The sequence below is a fragment of the Lepidochelys kempii genome, chromosome 21, assembly GCF_965140285.1.
Source record: "Lepidochelys kempii isolate rLepKem1 chromosome 21, rLepKem1.hap1, whole genome shotgun sequence".
Taxonomy (NCBI): Eukaryota; Metazoa; Chordata; order Testudines; family Cheloniidae; genus Lepidochelys; species Lepidochelys kempii.
In genome coordinates, this window is record NC_136400.1 from 7405316 (window position 1) to 7432668 (window position 27353).

At 44.7% G+C, this 27353-nt stretch overlaps 1 protein-coding gene across 34 annotated transcripts in view; it reads right to left on the reverse strand.

Annotated features, from left to right (window-relative positions):
- The window catches only part of NFASC (neurofascin), a 187617-nt gene that overhangs the window by 133296 nt on the left and 26968 nt on the right, over positions 1-27353 (reverse strand). For 28 of the 34 annotated variants that reach the window (XM_078849746.1, XM_073319995.2, XM_073319990.2 and 25 more), the window contains exon 2: positions 1102-1188. The exons of 1 other annotated variant lie outside the window; for it this stretch is intronic. The gene's annotated coding sequence lies outside the window, so the exon portion shown is untranslated. 5 more of the 34 variants (XM_078849738.1, XM_078849739.1, XM_078849736.1 and 2 more) reach the window with 5 other exon arrangements.

A 27353-nucleotide genomic window follows, 5' to 3' on the forward strand; every position in this document is an offset into this window, starting at 1 on the left:
GGCTAGAAATTAACCTTTTTCTGAAGAAGTGAAGGACTAATCCAGATGGATTATTTATTTCAACCAAGGGCATTCTGATACAACTGAAGCTGATCTGATCTGCTGTGCCACTGCCTGGAGGTGATGTTGCTTTCCAGACACTGAAACTGACACATGGAGTGCCTGCTGCTTGCAGGCTCTTCTGTTTTAGTGTCTGGACAGCAGCAGCTCTGGATAGAAGCAACCACGTCACAACAAGCTCAAGTTAGGTGAGCTGGGGATGCATCTATTCTCGGTATTTGCCCACATCAAAGCTGGCCAATCCCAGAGTCGGATCTCTGCACCAGGGTTTCCAATGCTGTTAAAGATCCACACACACTTAATTAAGATAGGAAACAAGTTGGGTAAATATTAAACTGATTTACTGAGCTTTTCTTTGGCCTATGGAATAAGTTAATTAAGTTATCATAGACTGCTCTTGAATTCGGTAAGCAGCTAAACATGCTTTCCACCAAAGTAATGCAATTATTTCAGTACTATTTTCACCAACCAGGAAGGAAAGGGGAATAAGGCACACAGACAATCAAAGTAGCTTTGGAATCATTATTTTAGTCCCCAAATTTTTCACTGTCTTTAATTGGACAGAGGCTCAAGTCACTAAATTTAGAATCAAATGGAAAGCGAGAACACCTCCAGGATGAGGAGTGTTCAAGATCTGAGGTTTTCATTGTGCTGTTGATATGAAGCTGGGGGATCATCTGTAAAATTCAGATCAGGATTCATATTTCTTTTTGGAGGGCTAGTGAAAGCCATTGGTGAGTGTGTGTTACAGGTCCTCCTGTTTGTGGCCAATCCTCAGAGGATAGGAGTTGTTCAAAATCGCCCTAAACTGTCTCTCTCTAGCTGTAGCAACTCATGCATTTAGTTCTGGAGGTCCCTGGTTCAATCCCTGGTGTGCTGACTGTCACACTAGGCCTTTACTCGGGGGTTTGGTTTGGACAGCAGCCGTAGCCACAGTTAGCCTTGTGCCCAGGGTTAGCTTCTCTAGTTTGTTAACCAGTATGAAGTTCAATTCAAAACTAACTTGGTTATGACTGAAATAAGCGAGGTGCTGTGTCTTACCTTAACACTGTATCCTTGGTCTCTTAAATATTTGTTGCTTGTCTTAAAGATTTCAGGTGACTATTATTCAGCCTATGGAAAATGGGGCTGGGGAGGGGACACAAAAATCAGAATGAATGAATGGATTTGTAAAGAATCTGTACATTACCTTTTATAAGTTTTCTACGAGTTCTCTAGAATTTTTAAGCCATGATTTTTAAAAGCAACTGGTGATTTCCAATGCCCAAACTGAGACACCTTAAAGGGGCCCAATTTTCAGAGGGTGCTGAGCACCCCCACCCCAAAATCAGGACCCCTTCGAAAGGTGTTTCTGGTTAGGCATCACAAAGCTACGGCACTTGAAAAACATCACTAGTTACAACTGAAATCTTGGCTTTAGCCTCTTGATCTCCATCACATTTTAACTAGTCACAGACCATGAGCACATTTGTACATGATTGCAAAACATCAAAGCAAATTTTCAGAACATCAGATTCTGCCCTCAGGTTCATCAGTGCAAGTCATCAGTGCAATATTTGATGTTTTGCCTTGGGTTAAAATCATGTTTTTTAAGCATGTAAGTATAAGAGTCTTCTCTGGAATATTTCCCCTCTTGGGACCTGAGATTTTGGGGCAACTTTTATGTAATTGTGCAATTGGATTGTTTTTCCTGAGAAGACTTTTTTTTTTAAAATTAGTTTCTCAAACAGCAAGCATTTGACACAGTAAAGAGTGGATGGAGTTACATGGGGGATGCAAATCTGGAATAACTGAGAGTAGAATTTGACCCCCAAAACAGAAACCATGTAAACGGACAAACCTTACAAAGATTTAACATTAGCATCTTTGCTTCACAGAGCTTAGAACATACATGTCAAAAAAGCAACCTTAAGATGACGTGATGAGCCACTCCCTCTATGGCTGGCTCTAAATCATGGGATCACAGATATAATAGATAAGTTTTGATAATTAGATAATGCACTTCTTCTCCCTTAGGATTGTTCCCTTCAGTACATTTATTAGTATTTTGCCCAAACGAGGTGTAAAAGTCCCAAGCAATGCAGAGTCCAGTACTTCCCAGAGAAGACAACTTCACAGCTTAATCCTGCTCACTGTCAGGATTTCCCATCTCCCCATTCAGTCTAAATTTCCCCTCTTTCCCATTCCTCCTTGTTTTACTTCTTTGTACCAAACTAAACAATCCCATCTCCCACAATACCCTTCAAGTATTTACATAAATTCATGCTCCCCTCATCCCCAACCAATTTAATTATGGTTTTGGCAAAATGCACATATTTCGCTCCTTTAACCTCCCCTCAAACTCAATCCATTCAGTCCCCTGATAATTTTATTCTCTCAACTCCTTTCCAATTGGCCAATCTGGCAAATGGAAGCACAGAACTGAGTGCGATATTCCAGATGTGGTCACACCACAGCTGTATGAAGCAAACTTCCTCCCGCTGTCCTGGGTGGTGGTGGTCTTTGCATACACACTGCTCAGAGCTGCATTTACCCTCAGCTCTCACAACGTACACCACTTTTTTTTTTTTTAAGTCCAGGAAGAAATAAGCCAAGAGGACCCTTAGCTAAGTTGTTAAGAGTGTAAATAATTCCTTCACAAAGCCCTTATGACCAAAACTGGAACATACAAGGAGAGAGACTAATGTTATGGCTCAGTGGGGTAGTTCCAGATACCATATCACTTGGTCATCTTTTTGACAGCATCACCATTCCATCGTTTGTACAGCTAGGAAAACAAGTTGCCTCTAGACACATTCCAATCACAAAATGGCATTAAGCTACAAACCATCAACAGACCTCAGAGAAGCCTTTGTTACAGACATATTTAAAAGCCTGATCTTAACCAGTAAGAACATAAGAACAGCCATACTGGGTCAGACTAATCATCTAGCCCAGCATCCTGTATTCCACCAGTGGCCAATGCCAGGTGCCCCAGAGGGAATGAATAGAACAGGTAATTATCAAGTGATCCATCCCGTCACCCAATTCCCAGCTCCTGGCAAACAGAGGTTAGGGATACCATCCCTGCCCATCCTGGGTAATAGTCATTAATGGACCTATCCTCCATGAACTTATCTAGCTCTTTTTTGAACCCTGTTATAGTCTTGGCCATCACAACATCCAAGTTCCAGTGGTACAGCCTCAATTACGTACCACTGCCTTCAAAGAGAATTTGCTCTTAGTCTCACCTTCCTTTGTGGATTATATCTAACCAGATATATACCTTCTGCTGGGGTCTGAATGTGAGCTTATAGAAGCCTCACCCTTTCCCAACTCAAGCACAAAATAAAAAGGTTGAGTAATTACCAGCTGCTGAGCTCACCCGTGTAACAAAATGCTGGAGGGGAAAGGAGGATGCAGGAACTTTTATATCCACAATTTGCGATTATGAAATCGCACTCACCTGGGAAAACATCCAAGAACAATGTTTGCCTGTACTGGAGGAGTCAAATTTCTGGCAACACAAATGAAACCAGAGGCCAAATCTGCTCTTGCAGTTACATCAGCGTGAATCCATGTTAACCCCACTAGAGCCAATCGAGTCATTCCCATTGCATAGGTGAGAGTCTGGAGTAACTCCACTGAAGTCAGCTGAGTTGGTCCCGTTAGGCTAGTGTATCACAGCAGAATTAAGTACAATGGGTGTAATAAGAGCCAATAGCCGCATTTTATTTGGGAAACAGACAGGTAACAACGAAGGAGAGTTTGGTGAAAACCCAACACCTCCTTCTCACATACCCAAATTCCTTAACATCTTTCCCTGGAACAGGAAGCAGCCCCTCTGCACTCGGTTTAAAGCACATACTCCCAGTCCTAGGCCCTCAGAGGATTCAGGCTTTAACCTTTCTGTGCAGGAAGGCACGCACCTTATCAACATGCAGCATTATGGGATGGAAACCACAGTCAGGCGGAATAAAAACCAGTAGTGCCAGGCAACCCACCAGACAGGAGGAAAAGGTCAGCAGGAGGATTTGTGTTGGAAATAAGCTCATGTCACTGATCGTGCTGAACCAAGAAGTTAGGAAAGCCAAGTATGGAGTACAGGGACAGGTTTCTAGGTTATACTAAGAAGGGGGAAAAAAAACCAATGTGGGAGACCCCCATCTGCAGTCAGCTCAGCTCAAGGCCCAACACACTGCTTATAACCCGTTTGAGACCTGCACGGAGGACCTGCTCCCGAGGGAGCTTGCCTGAGACAAACCAAACAGGGACCTCTGAATTGTGGCCTTGTGTGCGCTAAATTTAACTGCCTCCATCCTACTTCCCGGAGAGAGAGAGCGCGCGCGCGAGCGCCCAGGGAATGGAGCTCAGTAATACCTTAAAGGGAGGGGGAAGTTGATAAATAGCGTATCCTCTTCCCTTCCCAAATGTAGAGCTGGGCAGTGCGACAGCTTTGGGAAATATTCCGAAGGCCAACTCTTCCATCCCCCCCTCCATCAACAAGCGCCCACAGCCAGGGTCAGCAGAGGTGGCTTCTGCAACAATGGGGAAGGAGAAAGGAAGCCTCTTTGTCCCCAAAGCCACTGAATGGCAGCAGATTCATTTCAGGGTTGCTAAAGCTGTAACTTAAGGGTCTATGATGGGAAGGAGGGTGGAGTGAGAGTGGAATCCACCTGTTTTACAAACATGCAAAATATACACCAACTGGAGCACCAGGTCCCCTCCTGCCCTGCCTTCCTCAGCCCTGTTGCACATGGACACTCACAAAGTTCCTTGTGGGGCTGTCCTCTGCAGACATCTCATTCCCTACGCCACGCATTGGAAACAGAATTCCACTGCCTCTGGGGTCACCTATGGGTATAAGGGAGCAAGCAGGAGCCAGCCCTGAGGAAGGAAGAAGAGGGAGCAGAAATAGGAAAAAGTCACACCAGCTGCCGTGACAAGCTCAGAGAAACAATCAACAGTCTCACCAAGAAAATACTTCTGTTTGTCCTCAAAGGGCTGAAAGAACAAAGCAGGATTTGTGGTTTCTCACTCCCCTGCAGGAATTCACATTCTGGGACATTCTAAATGCCATTTTTCTACAGAGAATTTAATTATCAGCCATACCCAGAATGCAGCAAGCAAAAAAACACCAACATGCGCCTGCATTAGCACAAGCACTGGGATAGGCTCAAGGCAGTGACATTAAAGAGATCCATACGTCTGAGCCAGAGAATCACAGGAGTCGCCAGTTATGTCTTGACTGCAGAGCTAGCCTGCGCTTCAACCCAGGTGTTGCTCCAACCCTCCTTCCATGCACATACAAAAACCTCTAACCTGGTCTTGAGGGTGATTTAAACCAGTGGTTCCCAAACCTTTTACTAAGGTGACCTGCCAACTGCATTTTGTCTTTTTTTGCCATTCACAACAACATATGCGCCCCGGCACCACAACCCAAACCTTGGCCAGGTGGAGAGGGGAAGCCCCAGGGAATGGGGGGAAAGAGAGGCAGAGGGGTGGAGAGCAAGCCCACAGCGGTGGCTCCTGTCCCATAGGGCTGGCCCCAGTTCTCCGCTCAAGGCATTGCAACTTGGCATGCGGTGTCACAGCATCACTCAGGTTTGGCCCAGCCACCCCTCATAGTGTGATATCAGCAGGACCCATCCATTGTGAATGACCTCACAGAGTGGCCCAGTTTAATGCATGGCTAAGAACCAGCAGACAGCCTGCTCGAAATCCAGCCCAACACAGAGGCTATCACACAATGCACAGGCACCATTGTAGATGCAGCTGCACAGGGACGCAGCCGCAGGCTTTGCAATGGGAGTGCTCCAGCATGGCTAGCCTAACTCAGCAGTGATGGCATTGAGTCAGAGTTTAAGGCTGAAGACCAGATCTAGTCTGACCTCTCAGGTATCACTGGCCACCAACATGGCCCAGCACCTGCAAACTAAACCCAATAACCCAAATTAGACCCAACGTGCTCAATAACTTTATAATTTAGACACAGAATATATTTTTTTTCCTTTTCACGTGTAAGGCTGCAGGAGCCGGTGGAGGTCCAGCTTCTGATACAGCTCCAGAAAGCAGGTATTCCTTCAGCAATGTATCAATCTCTTTTTTAACAAGATGTTTTACAGGTTGCTGGCCACCTCCCGATCCCCATACATTGTCTATATGTTTTCCACCTTTTATCACATTCAACAGCACGGTAGCTTGGACCAACTCAGCTTGAGCCTGGACAATCCACAGGGACTTTGTTGCAGTCTGTGTTAGTACTACATAAAATCCCATCTCCAACCGTTCTTGCAATAAACTGGCCCACTAACTGTGGCGCCCTGGGAGAATCCAACACCAGTTCAGGTAGTTCTTTAAGTCATCTCTGTGCTCACTACTCTCCCACAGAGGTCAGAGGAGAGCTCAGATATCATTTCCCTGCAACTATCCTTCCCCTCTAATGCCAATGATATTGCCAACACGGACATACCCACAGATGGCAGAGATCTGCTAGTCACACGCACAGAGTCGCCGACTTTGTGATTTCCCCAGGGCTGCTGGATCCCCGCTCCACCCCAGGCCATGCCCCCACTTCACTCCTTCCCCCAAGCTCCCACCTCCACCCCACCTCTTCTCACCCCATTCTGCCTCTTCTTGCCCCTGCTCCTCCCCTCCTGCACGTCACTGAACAGCTGATTACAGCGGCACGGAAGGCCCTGGGAGGGCAAGGGAAGAGCTGATGAGTGGGCCTGAGAGGTGCGGGGTGGGGGAGAGAGAAAGGAGCTGATCTGTGGGGCTGTCGGATTTTTTTTTCCCGTGGGTGCTCCAACCCACGAGCACCCACAGAGTCAGCGCCTATGCACACACCCATCGGTAGATCTTTCCTCTTGGTATCCTGCACTCCCAACCCTGGTCTCTACCTTCTTCCCAGTCTTTTCACTTCACTCCAACCTTTTTAATCATGCTGCTCCCAAACCCAGGGTCCAGAACTATCTCCCTGTCCTTCTCTGCACCTTCAGACCCATCTCAAGCAGGCTTCCCCGGCTCTTTACCTCACCCTCCCTCTCCTGAAACAGTCTTTTGTTTGACTTGTGTCTTTACTTTGGGTCTGACTCTGCAACATACCATGTGCTCCGTGTGAGGTGATAGCTACCACCTGGCTCCCGCTGAAGTCAGTGGGAGCAGAGATCCTTCAGCATCTTAGAGAACCAGGTCTTTACATTCTAAGCTCTTTGGAGCAGGGAACAGGCATCACAGCGAGGAAAATGTATCCCAGGAAGAATTGTGGGTATTAATCCTACAGTTCCCTCTTGGACCAGATCAAAATTCTCAAGTCACTGCTGACAGAGAACATCTGTTTGGTAGTCTCCCTTCTCTGTTACAGGAAGAGCACCATAAGCCCATGTCTAGACCTTTGGGGTGTGTCTCCTACGTGCTATTTCCATGTCCTTAGATAACATGCCTTGGAGCTTTCCAATTAGATGGAAGGAAAAAGTGTCACCAACAAGATAGCAACGTGACCACTGTTTACTGATTTAGTAAGTGATCTGTATTTACTGACACTGATCCCTTTGCCAGAATCCAGATGAGGGCCCCCAGGCTGTCGTCATTGTAATTTCACAGAAAGCTGGCAAGAGGTACCTAGCTGCCAGATGCCACATCTGCCTTCAGCACACAGGACAAACATTAGCCCTGCTAGGTGGAGGTTTCAATAACCCCAGCTGTGTACATCGAGGCTATTATATACCATAATGGCCCGTTCAAAATTAGCCTGTAACATTGTGAGTCAATTTCACTAAGAAGATTCAATGTACATGATTAAGCCGCTGCAGCCTTCCCAAAGACAATCTTCAAGCACATCTGGTTTCCATGCGCTACAAAATGCCTTTGACATTTAATTTCAAACCCCAGGCACTTAAAGAGCAGTGACAACGCAAAGGAACACTGAAGCTGACATTTCATCCCTGAGCTATCTGATGTGCAACCTTTAGACAACACTGCAATACACAGAAGAAGGGAGAAAAATGTGGGACAATTAATGAAAAACTTAACAAGAGTCAGATGACAAGACTGCAAGACCTCCTGGATCATCTCTATATCCTTTAATATCACCGGGCGGTCTTCTAGACTACCTCTCTCTGGGGCTGGCTTTCCTTGCCAGACGCATGCATAGCTCCGAATTATATTGAAGGGATTTGTGGGAAAGAGTTTAGATCTAGCCTATTCTTGAACACTTAAGAAATAGATCCTCAGTATCCTCCCTTAGCACATTAATCCACTGTGTAATGCTGTTAGGAAATTTTAGTTTAATAACTTTGCTGCTCTAAAATCCCTTTTAAAATTCAAAAATTGCCTGTAGCTTCACAATAGCCTCGTTAAAAGGCATTTATTCCTGTTTTACAGATGGGGAAACTGAGGTACAGAGAGGCTAAGGCCTAATATATTTATTTATAAAGTGAATAATTTTGGGTGTTCAACTTCAGACACTTAGGTCTGGTTTTCAGAGATGCTCTCACTCATTTCAAGTGGAGCTGGAGATGTTTGGCACTTCTGAGAGATCAGGCCCTATGTATCTCCAGCTGGGCACTCAGAAATGGAGGTAACCAAATTTCTGAAAATCTGGGCTGAGGCAAAGTCAAAGAAAATTAGTGGTAGAACTGGAATTAGAACCCAGGAGTTCCGAGTAGCTGATCCGACACTCTACTCACTCTATCACATTGCCTTGCTGCAAAAGGTTGCAATTGCATACTTCATGTTTTCACTTGTGGCTTCAGGCCATTCCGTTGTTACACCACTCCTAAATAATTCACTCCTTTTATATTATTTCTTCCTAAATCTTTACACAGGGTCAACTCCTTACTCTTCTTTTATTCAACCCTTAAGACAAAGCTCCCAAATCCTGAGAGGTACTGAGCACCCACAGCTCTGTTCAAGTTAACAGGAGTTAGTGGTACTCAGCACCACTCAAGATTTGGCCCGCTGACTTCAGAGAGAGTTAGGACTTCAGGATTCGATTCATGCTGGTTGCCATCACATCATCGCTCTTCCCTTAGGGCTGGATATGAACCCACTGAATTCAATAGAAAGACTCCCCAGCCTTAGTGGATTTGGACTAGATTCTAATTTCACTTACAACAGTGTCAGAGTTACTCGTGATTTACACTAGTGTGAAAAACATAAGAATCTCACAATTGGTCTACACACTACATTGTAAAGCCCCCTCAATACTCATGCTCCGAGCCTTTTATAATTCTTTTACACCTCACTTCACATTCACTTCAATTTATCAATGTCTTTTTTTTTTTTTCTAGTGAAGCAGTAAAAACCTGAACTAGCTATGAAAATATATTTCAGTGTGTAGGTTTGTGTTTTTCTCTCTCATCTGTATCCTGTTCCAAATTATATTACTTGTTTTAGCTCCAAATATACCAGCCTCCTCCACTCACACTGCTATGATCTCACTAGAAAGAAAGTGAAGAAATTTGGAAGAAATGTGAGATCAACCACCTCCATGCAGGTTGACGACATGTGCAAGTGAGCGGGCAAAACGAACATGTGAAGGTGCCATGTCCCAGAGCCAGTTTACAGTAATGAGTAACGACGCACCTGATCCAACCCAGAGTAGGCAGTGCCAATCAACCCTGCCTGCTGCCACTGTTGAAACAGAGATTTATATAAATTTTTGCCCTGGGCACATTAAGGAAAGAACTCATCATTGAAGCCTCATTTGTTTTTATTGTGTTCTTCATTTTGAGTCACTGTCCTCTCTCTTAGAACAGTCTGTGTCCCAAATCTGGCTTCTCTGGATGGAGCTACAATTCTGGTAGCTTGGAAAAGAAATTATTTCATGCTCTGTTCCACCAACACAACCCTCCGATTACTCTGTGGCGGCACCCACATACCCCAGAGCAAAATGGCAGCTCCTGGGGTGGACACACTGGTGCCTGCATCAATCTTTGAAATGCCAGGATGAAGAGAGGGGTTCAAGCTTCAGGGTGATGATTAAATTTTCCATACAAGAAGCCCAGTGTTGGGGTTAGAAAGAGGTGAAGCACTTACTCTGATGCTGCTAGTGGGAGTTTTCCTAGAAGTCAGTGCTGCTAAAGGTCAGGTTACATAGTCCATCCCCCCCAACCGTTCGGTTAAAGAACTGGACTTCAAACAGTTAAACGTTATTTTTTTCTTGCTGTAGGTTGTAAAATATTCCCATCATCCCACAAGCTGCAGCTAGCACACAAGGCCTGGAATACTTTTCCTCCCAAGCCTCACTGATTGTAAATCTTCACTAGAGAGCGAGGACTGAAGCAGAGGAAAGCCAATTAATTAGGATCCGTCTAGATGTGCAGCGCTGCAACTGGACTGATACATCTGCGCCACTGCAGCGCCTCTGGGGAAGATGCTCTAAGCCAACGGAAGAGAGCTCTCCCATCGGCACAAAAAACCCATCTCTGCAAGCGGCATAAGCTATGTCAGCGGGAGAAGCTCTCCCGTCTACATCATGCTGTGCACAAGAACACTTATTTTGGTGTAACTTATGTCACCTAGGAGGGTGGAATAGTCACACCCCCAAGCAACGAAAGTTTTGCCAACAGAAGTCTATATGTCTACAGTACAGCCTGTGGTAGGATAAAGATAACATAAAAGAAAGGGTGCTTTGGGGGTACCCCAAATGCCTGTTTGTTGCATCTTTCCACAGCTCACTCTAACAGTGTAGAATGAAGCTCTGGTTCATAAAGACTCATTGTTGCAAAGTCATGAATAAAAAAAAACTAAACATGTGTTTGAGAAGAGGTGGCATAGTCCAGTGGTTAGAGAAAAGGACGGGGAGCCAGGAAGTGCTGAATCAGCACTTGGTGATTGCCTGTTCTGTTCCTTCCCTTTGGGGTACCTGGCACTGGCCACTGTCAGAAGACGGGATGCTGGGCTAGATGGACCCCTGGTCTGACCCAGTATGGCCGTTCTTATGTTCTTAACCCATAGCAAGTTACTTGAGCTCCTTGTGCCAAAATTTATGTGAGGTATAACTTCCAGTTTTCTAATAACTCTCTTATCTAGCTTCCCATCAGAGGGCTGGACAGCTCGGACAAATTTTCTTCAATTCACATCAGCTCTGGCAGGGATACTGTCAGATTTTCCAAGATAAACAGGTACGGAACTAGCCAGTATGTTTATTGCAGATGAGTCACAGCACCACAAGAAGCATTGGAGGGGACTCCACTGAATCAGTGCTGAACCCAGTCCTGCAGGTTGGGGCTAACGGGCATTATGCTGCGAAACAATGTCCTATGGATGAAATATACAAACTAAGGTCCCATAACATTTGGGACCATTGAATCTCCCACAGCATCTCTCCAGAACAGTCCTAGCATTCTGGCCAAATTCCAGTTCAAAGACTCCCTTAAAACTTCCCCTGCAGTTTAGATTGAACACAGTATTATTCCCTCTTTGGTCAGAATTCTTCGAAGAACTCAACTTCCCAGTTAGGCAAAATACAGGCCAAATTTTCAGAAGAGCTTAATACGCTCTGTACGAAGCTCTTTTGAATATCTGGCCTGTATCTTGTAACTTCCAAATTCTTGACTTTTAGCAAGACTTGTAAATCACATACAGATGTAGGACAGGTTCCACCATTACTCATAATTAAAGCTGCACGATTTCTCGTAGTTTTTTGGAAAAGGTTGAGGTTTTGGTGGGGGGGGGGTGGTTTTGGTGCTGTTTCACAACACAAGTTGTCTTGGTTGTAAAACCTTCACAAAACTACTGTCTTCATATTGAAAAATAGGCAACATTTCAAAATTGCACATGGTTATTTACAATTAATTTTAATATAAAAGTGTTGACTTGGGTTTCAAAATAAGATCATTTTGTGTAGTCCTATTTTCAACAAACATGCACACAAAGCGAAATTTTGGGCCACAGAGTTGGGCCAGTTTTTAAAAAATAAGCAAATCCCTTGATTTTTTTTTAAGCTTATCCAATTTTCAGCATACCTCTGTTTGTAACAGATAGTCCACTAATCCGTATGTTTTGTGGACCCTAATAAATTAACCAAGTAGCATATGCACCAGGGCGATGCTTTCAGCTGTCACGCTTGTAGATCTAGTCTGGGGTTTTCAAAAGCTGCCTAAGGGAGTTAGGCTTCCAATTCCTCTGGAAAGCCAATGGGATTTGGGAACGTAAATCTTTTAGGCACTTCTTAAAGTCCCTGCTTCACGGTCTTAAGAATTTTGGTAAGTCAAGCATGCATTTAAAAAAACAGCTACATTAAATCATCTTCTCCCCACAGTTATGTTCACAGCCCGTTTATTAAACCCCCTCAAAGAACAAAGAGAATTGGGGAGGGAGAACGCCAGTGTCACTTGCTACATCTTAAAAACAATTGAGGGGAGAGAATTCATTTCTGCCTTCCAACTCTGTTAACATGGTCTTGCTGCTCACAAGATTTAAAAAAAAAAAAAAAATCAAGGCAATGCAAGTACGACATTATGTAGAGCTCTATTCTAAACCCCTGAGAAGGAAGAGAGGGCTAGTCACAAGTTTGATCATTTCTGCGCTGGAGTTGAGTCCCCTCTGGCTACGTCCCTGCATTCAATATGGATATCCTGTTTGGTTCTAGAATTTTTAAGCTTTAATTTCAAATCAGGAGTTTCATGGCCTCTTCCGTCCACTCACTGTGTGCCCAGTAATTCAGAATGGCAATATGACATCATACCCCTTCAGCTGGTACAAAGGGACTTCCGTTAACCAGATTAAAATGTGTCTGATATAGCACATGAGAGTGGTTTTCTGATAATATGAGAATAGGCACATACTCCCAACAAGAGGCAAACACAGCAACCTGTGTAGTGATGAGCTGAAGGTCTTTCCTAGGCACCCTCTTAGATTATGTTTAGAAGATTATAATGTTTACTTTCAGTTTCTTAGATCAAGGAACTAAGAACAGGATGGAGGGAAATAAAGCTGCCCTCGTGGGTCACTGGCCTGATTTTCAGAAGTGCTGAGCACCTACAAATCTCATTTTAGTCAATGGGAACTAGAGGTGCTCAGCACCCTTTGAAAAATCAGGCCCTCTAAATTTGTACGAAAGAATCATCATGGAAATTGACAAGTGCTACCACTATAGGGCCTGATCCTGCAAGGTGCTGAGCATCATTCAAATGGGAATGGTGGACTCAAAGGTTTTCAGAGAAACTGTTCAGCATCTCTCCAGGATTAGGCCTAAAATGCGTTCTGCGACTTGAGGTACATCAGAATTCGGTCTCTAATTAGTGCTTTCTGTAGCGATGGCATAAAGTGCCAGTTCCCACAGTTATTCTACAACACAGAAACAACAGGGCTGCTCAGTTTCTTGATTACTGTGGCTGTGCATTATGTTAGACCCGCAATCCCTTTTTTAAAGTGATCACAACGTAGAAAGAGTATTGATTCCTTGTTGAATGGTACCACTGCTATCGACAGCATAGGTAGATGTGTGGCTCTTAAATCACCTACCCCACAAAACAGTGGGCTGATTCTGAAGCGGATGCTTCCAATATATTTTCCAGTATTTAAAATTCCTGAAATTATTAGGTTGGCAATATTTTTCAGTTTTAATGTAATGGGACTTCAACAAAGGAGTTTGCCCAAGCAGACTAGAACCAGACCTGATTCTCAGATGCACGATAAGGCACCAATCATGCTCCCGTTGAAGTGAATGGGTAGACTCGCAAGGATTTCAGTGGGACTTCCACACAAGTTCTCACTAATAGAGTAAGGGCTACGCAAGTTTATGACCTGATTCTGTTTCTAGCAGTACCTAGCTCTACGGGTAACTCCACTAACTTCAGTGGAATTACCTGTGGTGTAACATACCAGAAGTGTGTCAGAATTGGGCCCCTGGTGACAGCTCAATATAGGCATGGTATTTTTTGTTTATTTGAAAAGCCACATTTGGTTTTAGGATATTGTAAATTACAAACAGCTGGTATTTTGGCTGGTTACTAGCGGCAGAGATTATAAATTCTCATTATCCTTCAGACAAAATGCATAAAAAAAACCCCCATCACTGTCAAGTCCCAGTGCAGATAAAGTTTGGCACACTATTATTTGAAAATGACTAAAAGCATGCAATTAGCTTGAGAACAAATGTCTATTCTAGGTAGTAAGCTTAGGATTCTTTATCTGGCTTCCAAATATGGGTCATGTGACAGCTGGATGTTTAACAGTTGCAAAAACCTCACTCCCTCTAAAGAATGCATACAATTCTCATAATATTTGCATTCTTGTCACTGCTCTCCGTTTACAAAGCCAATCAAGAACGGGAGGCATTCATAACCCTACTTTGCACTGTTCAAGACTCTTCCAGCTGAGATCTCAAAAAATTGTACAAACACTACAAATCAAGCTTTACAATAGTCCTTTGAGAGTATTCCTCTCCCCACTTTACACATGTGGAAACTGAGGTACAGAGCGGTGAAGTGACTTGGCTCCAGGTTGCACAGAAAGAATCAGCAGAGAGTTGGGAATAAAAAATTCAGATTTTGTAGCTCTCAATCCTCTACGCTACCCCCAGGACAACTCCTCCCAAGTTGTTGGGTTTAGCGTGCAGATGCTGGGCATGAGAGCATGCACTTGATAACCCAGTTCACCATAAAGCAAATGCATGACATGGCTTCCTTAAGTACAACGCTCTGTCAATGTACCTCATTTCTGACCAGTATCCCTCATTTGCTATCAGAGATCTACTAGTCCTCTAACATTTATTCTTACCCAACTGTGTGTAGCTCACAGTCCATTACAACTTCTGTCCTCTGGAGCAAGGGCATTTTAAAAGCTGATGACTTTGTTTGAAATATTTAGACCAAAATCCTTAAAAAAGCCATTAATGATGAGACAAAGACACTGATCTCTTACTTACGAAAGAGGTTTCTGACAACGTGAAACCCAAAGAAAAAGCCTCATTGAGGTTCCAGTCTGGCAGACAAGCAGTACCACGTGGGAAGCAGGAAAGTAGGTGAGGTGAGATGATGGAGCTAAAAAGGATATGGGGAGGGTGACTGTGCCCTTCAACATGACTGGGGGACATGATCATTTTTCCTGAAGAAGAAACCTGACCAGAGCAGTGAGAATACACCTGAAGAAGTTAGCATAAGGGCCTTTTATGGCATTGAAGTTCTGATCAGCTTCCTAAATGAGCATTTGCATCTTCCTCCTCACCTGCCCTTCCATTCTGAAGGGAACACAGATAGTCATGGCTACTGAACTTTTTGTTACATTCTTATAGGGGATGGCTTAGACGTCTAAGTCTGCAATACACAGGTGCTTTGAAACCCCAGGTTGATACTGCAGAAGGGTCGACTCAGCCCTTTAACTTGAGATAGGTAAGTGGAAGTTCCCCATGGAGATGATCAGTCAGATACTTGGATGGGGCCCAATTCTAGCCTCAGTGTTTTTTCAGTGGCATAACCATTTTCTTCAATGCAATTTATTCCTGATTTGTACCAGTGAGAGATCAGAATCAGATCTGGGAGATAAACTTCATGGAGTTTCCTGTCCTGTATGTGGGACTAGCCTGAACAGGTGACAGTCTGGCCCATAGATTGGAAAGATCTCTGGTATCCTTTGGGATGAAGGGTGACATGTAAAGAGAAGATATTTATCAATGCAACACAGCAGTCATACCATGTGCTATTGAGGCAGCATAACCTGCTAGATAAAGCACTGGACTGGAAGTCAGGAGACCTAATCCTGGCTCCGCCATTGGTCTGCTATTTGATTTAGGAAGCCATTTCACCACCCTGCCACTGCTTCCCATCCCATCTTTTGTCTGTCTGGTGTATTTAGACTGTAAACTCTCTTGAGACAGGACCTGTCTCACTGCATGTATACACAGTGCCTAGCACACGAAGGTCTGCATGCTGCTGTCATTTAATACCAGAATACCAAAACGCTTTACCCGAGAAAGGTAAAAGGAATCACCTTTGAGATAGTCCCTACATGAAGCGATGGAGATCCTGTTGGAAATATTCTTCCAGCTAAAGTGTCTCACACTCACAAAGCCACCACCACCAAGAGGCAGGAGTCTGGCAGAACAATTAGCGTCAACAAGACCAGCGCTGTGAACCAGACAAGCTGTAAGATTAAATCACAGCAGCATTTTATCCATCTCTTATTTACTCTAAACGAACAGGTTTCTACCATCGAGGTCTTGTTGTGGCTTGAGAAATGCAAGAGGGATATTAGCACTGGGATCAGTGTTTAAAGCCAAGACTGGGGGTTTCGGGGGGGTCGGGGTGGATTGGAGGAAGGAAACTGTGCAGCTGGTAACCTGGATGCTTCTACAAAAGCTGAAACGAGTTTCCTTTTCACAGGGATGTCTGTGATACACAGAGAACCAGATTCGGTCCTAACTTAAGTGGATTCAACAATAACTAAAGTCATTCAGGGTTGCACCAGTCAATGCCATAACTGAATCTGGCCGAGTAATTTCGTTTTGTAGCAATGGTTACAGTTCCCTTTTGCAAAGTTATCACCATTCAAACCTCGCTTGGCAAAACACGCAGACCCCAACTGTGGTAACAGTATCCTCAGCTGTTTGGTTTGTTCCACTGGGACCATGGCCGTTCCATGTATCCATAGCAACCAGCATTTATGCACAGAATTTCCCATGTGAACAGGTCGGGGGGTGGAATTCAGACACTACTTCAAAAATTATTCATGAAAAATTAGTCAGAGCTGTGACTCTGCCCCCAGCAATGCATGGAAATCACTAAGCAGGAGACTTTCCCTTTCATTTCCCCTTCGCAAAAGGTGTTAATTGCAAGAGAGGGAAGAGTGTCATTTACTGGAATTTTCATTCTGACATGCCAATTTCAGTCCATGGCTCTACTTAAAAACTTCTTGTTGAAAAAAAATACACACTGGTGGGGACGCAGAGCAGTTGGCACAGTACCATCCATCAGACCAGCCATCTACCACTGCTCTTAGACATCTTGCATTCCTCTAAATTCAGCTCACGTTACAATTTAAGCAAAACTAAAATCTCCTAAAATATTAATATAAAGGGGATTCTTTTGAGATTGCTGGATGCAGATACAGTAGAACCTCAGAGTTATGAACATCTTGGGAATGGAGGCTGTTCGTAACGCGGAACAAAACATTATGATTGTTTTCAAAAGTTTATACCCGAATATTGACTTAATATAGCAAAAGAAAAATGCTGCTTTTAACCATCTTAATTTAAATGAAACAAGAAAAAGTTTCCTTACTTTGTCAAATATATATATACATATTTTAAAGTCTTTTTTTAGTAGTTTACATTTAATACAGTACTGTACCGGTATTTGCACCTTTTTTGGGGTTGGGCATGGGCGTGTCTCTCTCTGCTGCTGACTGACTGTGTATTTCCAGTTCCAAATGAGGTGTGTGGTTGACCAGTCAGTTCACAACTCCAGTGTTCATAACTCTGAGGTTCTACTGTAGATCTTGTGGTTCTCTCTTGCTTTTGGACTGACTCATGTAGCCAGTACTCACCCTGAGCCCAGACCTGCACTAAGCATGACATGTTCATGTCGCATCCTTCCCCCCTCCCCAACTTTGTATTTTTTTTTAAACATAAAAACACTTAAGGCCTCATCATACAAACGCGAGCCGTTTCTTTGAAATCAGTAGAGCCACTTCAGCAGCATGCAGACACTAACAGCTTGGGTATGAGACTCCACTACAGCTGGGGTTCTCAAGTTATAACACTGTGGTAGCTTAAAAGGAACATACCGGTACATTCACCATAAGACTATGGGCCAGGTTTACAAAGGTATTCAGGCACCTACCCATATTGTCGGTGCCTACGCACCTTTGTAAATCTGGCCTTGGATAAACAGTCATGTCTGTTCACTCACTATTGGACTTCCCCTCCCCTGCTGGCTGGGTTGCTGGTGGGTGTAGTTTGAGAGAGCGGCTGAGGAACAGGAATGGAAAGATTATTCTTTTGAATGGACAGTGCTGCTGGTCTCCAGCCCTAGGGGAGGCAGGTGAGCATGCTCACTCTGTACTCAAGTCCAAGCTAATCAGGGCCTTCGGTTCCCAATGAAACAGGTGCTAGATCGTTTCATTACAGCGGTGCCTCAAGAGGTGAGACAGGCACAGAAAAAACAACATGATTTGTAGTGAATGCGGCCTGCCCTTGACATCCCTGTAGCACACAATGCACCTCCTGGGGAGTCTATTACACAGCTAACAGTTACACTTCAGCCAGTTCATGCTAATGATTTTCAGTGCAGTCTCATACTAATTTAACCACAGAGCAAAAACATGTAGAAATATACTCACCGTACCCCAGATCCCAGAGGTACAGTCAGTTCCATATTAGCTCTGATTCACTCTTATTTCCTCTCCATCTATATTTGTTCATAATACACTAATGGGTCATTACTGAGAAACAGGCAAGGTTGCTGTGTACTATGCCCTTTTCATGGACTCATCTTTAACTAGCTGGCTAGATATTAAGTGTGACTAATGACTCTTGTTGCATCTGCTCTACAGTTGCTCAGCATGGAACCCAGGAAAGGTATAATTTAGAACTGCTTTCAAATATCGGAACTGCAACATGCAATTACGTGTCAGGAAAAAAAGAATGTGAGAGAGAAAGACACCAGGGCAACTTGAGAAGCAACACAAAAGCCTCATCAACACTATACCTTCACACACACACACTCAGCACCTCCTAGGAGAAACAACTGGCCTAGGTTTTCAGAAGTCTTTTGTGGGGGGGGGGGGAAGTCTCAGTTTTTGAGTGAGAGGTTTCAGAAAACCAGGCCCCCTTAAAGCTTGATTTTCAGAAAACAATGAGCATTTGACCTCTGGAAGAAGAGGCCCCTTTAAAGATGTTTCAGATTGAGACACCCAAAGTTTACTAGTCACTTTTGAAAATGTGGACTAACAGAGCTTAAACAACTATTGTTGCTAGAAGGGTTCTAGCAAGGTTTCCTGGACCAGCGCAGAAAGAGTCTTTTTGGAGGTTTAGATTTTATCTGAGAACACAGTTACGACAACATTATAAAATCCTGTTACAGACAGCCTGAAGCAGCCACTTGTGGAATTTGGCTTCAGTGATTCTCAGACAACCCTCCCCCCATCTTTACCCAATCTCATCAGGGGAACTAAATTGGAATATTGAACATGATTAGTGCTAGTTTGCTTTCACCCACAGATGGGACAGTCAGGGCCTTGAGAGCAAAAGTCACCTTGATGTACCATGAAGAATTAATTAGCTGAACAATGAAAAGACGTTATTCCTGACTAATTCATTCGACAGCTGACTGGAAAGAAATTCACTGAATAAGGTATTTGAGATTATTATTCACAGAACTCTAGAAATAAGGTCACAAGTTTCATTATACTGACAAAGACTTGAGCTTTCTGAACTGTAAAAATAGAAAGTGTGTAAGGACAAAAACAGTGGGTCAAGATCATGCTCCCCCATCCTGGGCGGGAAATGGTCTGTTGCGTTAAACTTAATAATGTCGAAAACCAATATTTAGTCATGGAAGCATTTTCATAGCAAAGCAGGCTTGTTCTGCAAGATTGCCCTCCACCGAAGAAGAACGAGATTTTTGCATAGCTGGTTTTAAACAGCTGATTTGACACTGTAAACAGGCCCTTACAGTAATAAATGTGTTTTCTAGAGCAAGAACAGAGGCCCAAGCAACAAAGAAAAAAAAAAAAAGAGAGAGAGAGAAAGAAGAAAAGCAGAGAATGACAAGATTTTGAGAACCTCAAAGGAAAGACTATAAAATTCTAAGTGATCTGTAAATATTAGGGGTCTAATCCTGATCTCAGTGACACCAATGTAAATCTGGAGAAACTTTATTGGCGTCAACACATTTACCCCAGATTCACACCCACGTAACAAAAAGCAGAACATAGTGCAGAGGGCTGAATTTCCCACTCATGGGGAGAGCCCTCTAGACCAGTGGTTCTCAGTCAGGGGTCCGGGGTCCCCTGTGGGGGCCGCAAGCAGGTTTCAGGGGGGATCCACCAAGCATGGCCAGCATTTAACACACTGGGGCACTGAAGCCTGTGCAATTTAGATTTGCGGTGCCCCCTATGGCATGGTGCCCTGGGCAACTGCCCTGCTTGCCACCCCCTAATGCCAACCCTGGCTTTTATATGGAGAAAAACAACCAGTTGTTGTGGCACAGGTGGGCCGTGGAGTTTTTATAGCATGCTGGGTGGGAGGGCGTCAACGAAAAAGGTTGAGAACCCCTGCTCTAGATGGCAAAAACTGTTTCCCAACTCCATGGCTACCCGCTCTGATCTCAGGCAAAGGGCTACGTGGAACAGGGAAGGGGCCCAGCTTTGGAGTCACACATTTGTAGGGAGATCCTGCTGCAGCACCACTGATTGTGGGTACCTCTGTGGGGAGCTAGCGCTCCTTCCCTTCAGCATGTTTCCTCCAGGGGCTGTGGTGTCATCAGCCCCCTCTACTCCTATATCACCTACTCCAACTGGAGCAGCAGCAAGGAGGGCATGTACAAGCCATGGAGCTGGCATTAACTATGCAGAGAACAGCGTTAATTTCTGCGGGAAAAACCCTCTGGGTTGCTACCGGAGCACGGCTCAAAAAACAAAAACAAACAAACAAAAAAAAACCAGTTTCTCCCCAGCTCTGCTCCAATTTTAACCCAGTTTCTCCTCTAAAAAAAAGAGTCAAAATAAACTGCAGACGTGGTTTGGGAGGAGGGAAAGCCTTCTGAAAAAGCTTCCTTCCCCATTTCCAGGCATTTCAGACCCTTTGCATCAAGGTTTCTGCTCCTTTGCTCTGAATAATGCAGCCAGGGTTGGGTAACTGGCTCTCCCTAGAGGATCCAAACACTTCACTTCTCACTGAAATGTGGTAACTCTGGGGTGCTGTTTTACAGCACAAAGCAATGGAATAAAACAGGCAGTGAAGAAGGTGCCTGCATTCAACTGAAGCCGCAGGGGAATTTAGGAAGGCAGGAGACAATCACTCAAATTGAGACTTTGGCCAGGACATTGGGGCCAATGCTCCATCTTCTCTGAAAAGAGCTTGTTCACGACCAAAAGTGATCAGACCTCAGTTTTACTTCTCACCCAAAAACAGGTGAATAAAAAAAAAAAGAATGAAAAAAGTGCAGAGGCAAGAGACCACAGCTCCAGATAATGAGCAAAATACATTTGACTAAAATAATGTAATGACTAAATACATTTAAAAATAACTAGAATTCATTCAGATGTTCCTGTTTCTGTGCAAACTTCTATGGGAGTTTTTGGCATCGGCTTCAATGGGAGCAGACAAAAATCAGAGTGAAACATGGTTTATATGTAAAAAGGCAGAACAAACGGCTGAATGATTTCAAGGTAATGTTTATCAGAATTTCAAGGTAATTTTTTTCAAGGATTTCAAGGTAATGTTTATCAGAATACTAGTACAACGCTGTGTACAGTACATTGCTGTGTGCACAGGGCTTTCAAAACAGGGCAACAACCTCACAATAGCTGAAGAGGTACATAAGTTAGCCCTCTTCTCCCACTGAGAGAGATGAACTGCTTGATTCTACCTCCAGCTACACCAGCGATTATCAGACCTGCCTGGTTTCAAATGGTCCAGAGACTCTGAAATACCTAAGAGTGAAAGGGTCACGAGATCCCTGCATTGTTTGGGAGACACTGGAAAGCCGAGCAGGGGAATCAAGAGAGAGCCAGAGTTTGAATGCTGCACGGAGCTCACAGCAGCAAAGCAAAACTCAGCAGGTAACTCAAGGATTCACATGCAAGAGGTAAGATCAGGTCATCTTGGATATCGTATTCACAAAGGATGTCTGTCACCAGAGCAAAACACATAGCCTGGTGTGGAGCTTGGATTCACTTGGACGTAGTGTTCTGCTGAGACCGGACAAAGGTCTCACCTCCAAAGATTAGAAAAAGTCTGCATTCTTGCTCCCTTTAAGATGCTCACAAGGGGTGCTGGGCGGAATGAGGGTATACAACATTTCTGACCATTATGCTATATATGCCTACTTCTCCGTTCCGCCTCTCTGTGTGCTGTGCATATGAAAATCCCCTCCTGTAAGTAACTCCCAAGCTATCTAATATGCAGGCCAGCCTACCTTTGCCTTTCACATTTAAGCCATGGTTTATCCCCTCCGAAATTCAGGGTAAGGATCTTTCAGTCTCCTCGATCCCAGACAAGGAGGTCCTCCATGTGAACAGGGAATATTGAGTTAAGCGCTCAAAGACCAAAGCAGCATCCAGGCAGCTCAGCTGGGGAGCAGAACGCTGGGACCTGCTGTTTCCAAGGGTGCAACGCTCGGACCCGTCTCTAGCCTTCAGCTGCACAAACAGACCTTCCCAGTGTCCAGCAGAAAAGATAATCCAATTGCTTCAGAAGGTCCACCCCCCGCCTCCCCACCACACACAGAGCTTCAGCAGCCTTCTCTGGCTTACACAGAGCTTTATTATCTCCAGGACACCAGGTCTCCAAGTGCCACAGTGAATGGGAGAACACACACTACCATTTATTAACAACTGCTCCCCCATTCCTCTCTCCCCCTCCTTCCATCCCAACTCTCTCGCTGGATCTCCCTCATGCATAATGCAGGAGTTGTAGCCCTGGACACTACCCACTCTGTACTCTGCGCCTCTCCGAGTCAGCTGAGAACAGGCTTGAGTGCCAGTCAGGGCCTATCCCCGTGTTCCGCACACTGGAGGCCAGACACTCTTGTACGGCAGAGGTTTGTTTGTTCCAAACGCAGCCTCTTTCCGTTTCAGCCCTTTTTATAGAGCTCTGCACTGATGAGACAGCTCCACAGAGCACACATCAAGCTCACAAAAAGCCAGGAAGTTCTGCTCTCTCATACCCCACTGAGAGTCCACAGAAGGCAGTGGGGGGGCAGGGGGAGAGGAAGAGGGGCTCAGCTCTGTTACACCAATGTATTTGGCCCCATATATTGTGGAAGAGCTTCCAGCAGTTTAACTCAGATTATTAGCATTTTAGTGAGGATTTGTAATACTACATTGCCCTTCTCCAGCACCACCAGCCATGAATCTCAAAGGGCTTTATACCTCGAACTACCCATGCCACATTGACACACATCACAACCCTCATTTTATAGATGGGGAAACAGAGGCACAGAGGGCAATGGCATGTGCACAAGGGCATACCTAGAGGAGAACGGACTTCTAAAGAGAGTTAGTGGAGGAGACAAGAATAGAACCCACAAGCCCTGACTCACAGTCCACTTATCTAACTACTTGACCATCCTTCCTCATTCTTTTAAAATATTAAGACTTCTTTTACTCATATTAATAGGAACCCACTAATATGGAAAACAGAGTTAGAACTAGTCAACAAGCCAGAATGTCCAGAGCTCAGAAAGGGAAAAGAACCTTCTGCTGGTTTCAGATGATACCTCTTGTTCCCAAAAGGCAGATGGGGTGGAAATCATACAGCCAACAGAACTGGAAGGAGAGAAGCAAGCCAGACAGCTAGGAGAACCAAAACAGAGACAAGGAAGATGTGAGGAATAAAAATACTAAGTCTGGCATGGGCACATCTGGAACTCACTGGAGACAGAACAGGGGACTTATACACACTCAGTTTGCTAGATGGCTTGGATGCCCTAGATCCAGGTTTCCACTTAAAGGCAGCCATACTCCCTGCTGCCCAACCCTTCAAAATCCCACAAGGCCCTTAACTCAGTTAGGTTGTCAGGGACTTTGCAAGGACTGGAGCAGTATGCCAGGGAATCATTGTTCCTTTCCTTACATGATTTTCAGTTCAATTTCACATACCCTTCAGAATGGAAGAGCGCATGCGTCCTTATATACACAGAGAGAAATTTCTCACCACTATGCAGACATGCGGCTGCCTGTAGGGTGGTGGATGGCAACTAGTCAGAGGACAGGTACATGGCATGATGCACATCAAGAGAAATATTTTGGTCAGAAAGTTCCTACTCTTAGGGAAAGCACTATGTGATCTTTAAGGGCTGCGCACCAAGACAGATGCAGTTTCTAAGGGCCACATGGCATGGAACTCACTTCATGAAGCCCAGAAAGACAAAGTGCCAAAGTGAATCTGTTGGACTGTTTACTGGTGGTTCCAGGAGAGAAAGTCTGGTGAACACCTGATGTTCAGCTATTCCCTTATTCGTCACCTAACTAAGGTCCAGATCTTGGTGCTCCAAATGCAAGCACAACTTCCATGACCTTAGTTGGAGTTCTGCCTACATACAGTGTTTGAGATGAAGCCCAAAGTGCAAACCATTACTGCATATTACGGAATCTCTGGAACTCCTAACAAACGGAGTTAAAGCACTAAGCACACCCGCTTTGGTAACAAGACATCAGAGAAATTAACAGACTGTACTCCCTATTAGAGTGAACAGCTATGGAGTGGCTTTTTTAATGCTGTATTTATACTGGCCATGGGCAGAGAAAGCAAAAAGCAACTCACTTTGAGCTCTGCCGGGGCTTGATCTTGAGAAGCAGGAAGCAGTGAGCTCTCTTCTTGCTGGGCCAACACTCTCAACTCCCGAACACGAACAATCCCGATGGCTCCCTTTGCTCCCAGCAAGCAAGCCCTGCCACCGAGAAACTCACGCAGCCGCTGCCTTTGACTTGGGAACGGAGTCTTTCCCAAAGTCCAGTCACCAGCCGAGCTGAAATCCAGACACCTTTCCTTTTCCAAACAGCAGCATCAACGACGACGGCTGGGCAACACGCAACGGGCACCTGAACCCTGAGCTGGAGCACCTCCAAACAAAACCAACTTACCAGCCGCCTCCCCTGCCAGCTTCGCTCTGTTCTGCTGAATCACTTACTGCATCGTCGGCAGTGCTGAGGGGGCAATTTTACTGAGGCTCGTATGGCTCAAGCCTAGGACGCAGTGCACAGCAGCACTAACTGCATCTTTAACTCGCGTGGCGCTGTGGCACAGCTCAGGCTGTACAAGCCAATGAGAGGATAATTACTTCACAGCAGGCGCTCCTGTAGCCCAAACTGGTCTGCCCCTGGATAGAACTGTCTGCTCCTCTAACAGTTAAATGCTTGTGCGCTGACCGAGAACTAGCTGCAAGCAATGTTTCCCCTGAGGCGGGGATTGCAAATATGACCGTACCTGGGCTAGGTGTGGAAGGGAGGTTACTTCCAGCAGCCAAAGGATATGCTAGGGACAGCCAAAGTTGTCTCCCTCACATTTCAAAACACTCCAGCAGCATGGGCTGGATAGTTGGACTTCAGAGACAGGGTGATGCAAGGAACAGAGAACGGAAATCCAAGCGGAACAAATAGAAGTAGGGTGCTCAGAGGCAGAAGAGCAGAGAGGGGGGAATGGAAAAGATTCTTATGAAATAATAAAGACAGTGGCCTGGCTTTCGTACACAGCATGCAGCTACCTGCTCTGTACTTGTTAAAGCATAAAATGCAACCAGGTCAGAATAGCAGCATTTCACTCTCACTTCACACGGCTGTAACTGACAGCACAAGGTGCAGAGCAATGAAGAATCTGTATAAACTGTCTACATGAAGCACCCACTCCTGGGTGGGGTGGGGCTGGAGATGGGAGCGATGGGTGCTTGCATCCGTACTGCACATGGTTTTAATGGATGAAACCCAAAGTAACACTGGGGAAAGAGAGTTTGAGAGAAACCTGAACTCTGGGAGATTTACACACACACACACCCCCTTAAAAATCCAACTTAGCCTGTAAAGAAGGAGGGTCTCGGTTATAAGGTTAAAAGTGTTATTCAATGCAGGGCAGGAAATGTCCTCAGGAGGAGGAGAACTATATGGCTGCAGGACGGTGCTTTCCATGTGGCATTATTTATATTACACACAGTTTTTTTCCATTCATGATGAAGTAATGTATAGTAATTTTTAAGGGGGCGGGGGGGGGGAAGGAGAGAGAGACGCTCCAGGTTCCTCCACTCCCCCCGCCCCAAATATGCCTTCAATCCTCAGTAGCTCCACATCCTAGTGGAGTCTGCAGCATCTGACCTCCTCCAGGGCTTGAGTATGTTCTGCATCAGAGGGGAAGGCTGGAAAGCGACTCAAGTCCCTTCCTCCATCCCAAGGAACAAGCATGCTGACTCTACAGGGCTCTAAGCCACTGCCTGCCCAGGAGACGGGGCTGCCAGCTTGGATCCCCTATGCGATGCAAAGCACTTGACCACGAGACTCTAGGTGTGACAAGTTATTGAACATGTTGCTGTATTCAGAACTGTGTGTTCCCTGCATATTACCAGCACAAGGGCTTCCTCAATCATCTAAAGAGCCCTGAGTCATGCCAAACAATGGGCCGTGTTTCAGAGTAGCGGCCGTGTTAGTCTGTATCTGCAAAAACACACACAACCAAAAAAAAAAACCCTACAACACACACCAGGAGTACTTGTGGCACCTTAGAGACTAACAAATTTATTAGAGCATACACATCCCTACTTCTAATTTTTCCCCATGGAGGAGAAGGGGAAGTTTATATGCTACATTCACCATATAGCCTACAGGCAGATCAATAGAAAAAGCTGTTGAAACCAGACCTTTGAAGTTATGTAAACTAGAGACATACTCAAACATCTGAAACTGGATCTAGGATATTAAACATTCCAAGATTGGGGCAGTTTGGAACCATGTCTTTGGTTTAGTCCAATACAAAGATATAAATCCACGTGCACCCCAGTTCAGATTTTGAACACTCCTGAAGTTCAGATACTGGGGCTCTGTTTTGAGCTCTTCTCTTGCTTGATCTTAGTTCTTATTGCTTTAATTGCACATGGTGAGTTAACAAGCTTGACACCAGTAACTCTCAGCTCTGAAACAACACATCAAAGAGAGGTAATTTAATTAAAACATGGACCACAGTCTTTAGGCCTCCTAGTTCTTCTGATAATTATGAAAACAGATTGAAGGGAGGGGGAGAGAAACCTTTGTTAGGTTAATTGTATGAAGCCTCGCAATGAAATACGTCTTATAAGCAGCCTGATTTCCCTAGAGGGCCATGTGCAAACTTGACTATAGGCTTTTGTGGGGGATAAAGAGGGGAATTTCCCCCTGAAAGAGTGAGAGACAAGGATTAATCAAGAACAGAAGAGATAAACCAAAGGGGAAAAAAAGCTTCCATTTCTCAAAGCACTTGAAAGGAGGTATCCACTACCAAGAGCTGCAGTTTTGTTGCCATCTTATTAATATGCTGTTTTCATTTCACTGATTAGATGGGAATAGGGGGGAAACCCTTCCTGGTATAGAACTATCTTCCCAAGTGAAAAGACGCTGCATCCCCTGGGAGATCTCAGCAGTCCAAAGACTTCCGACAACACCATTTTTATGGATGCATTTGT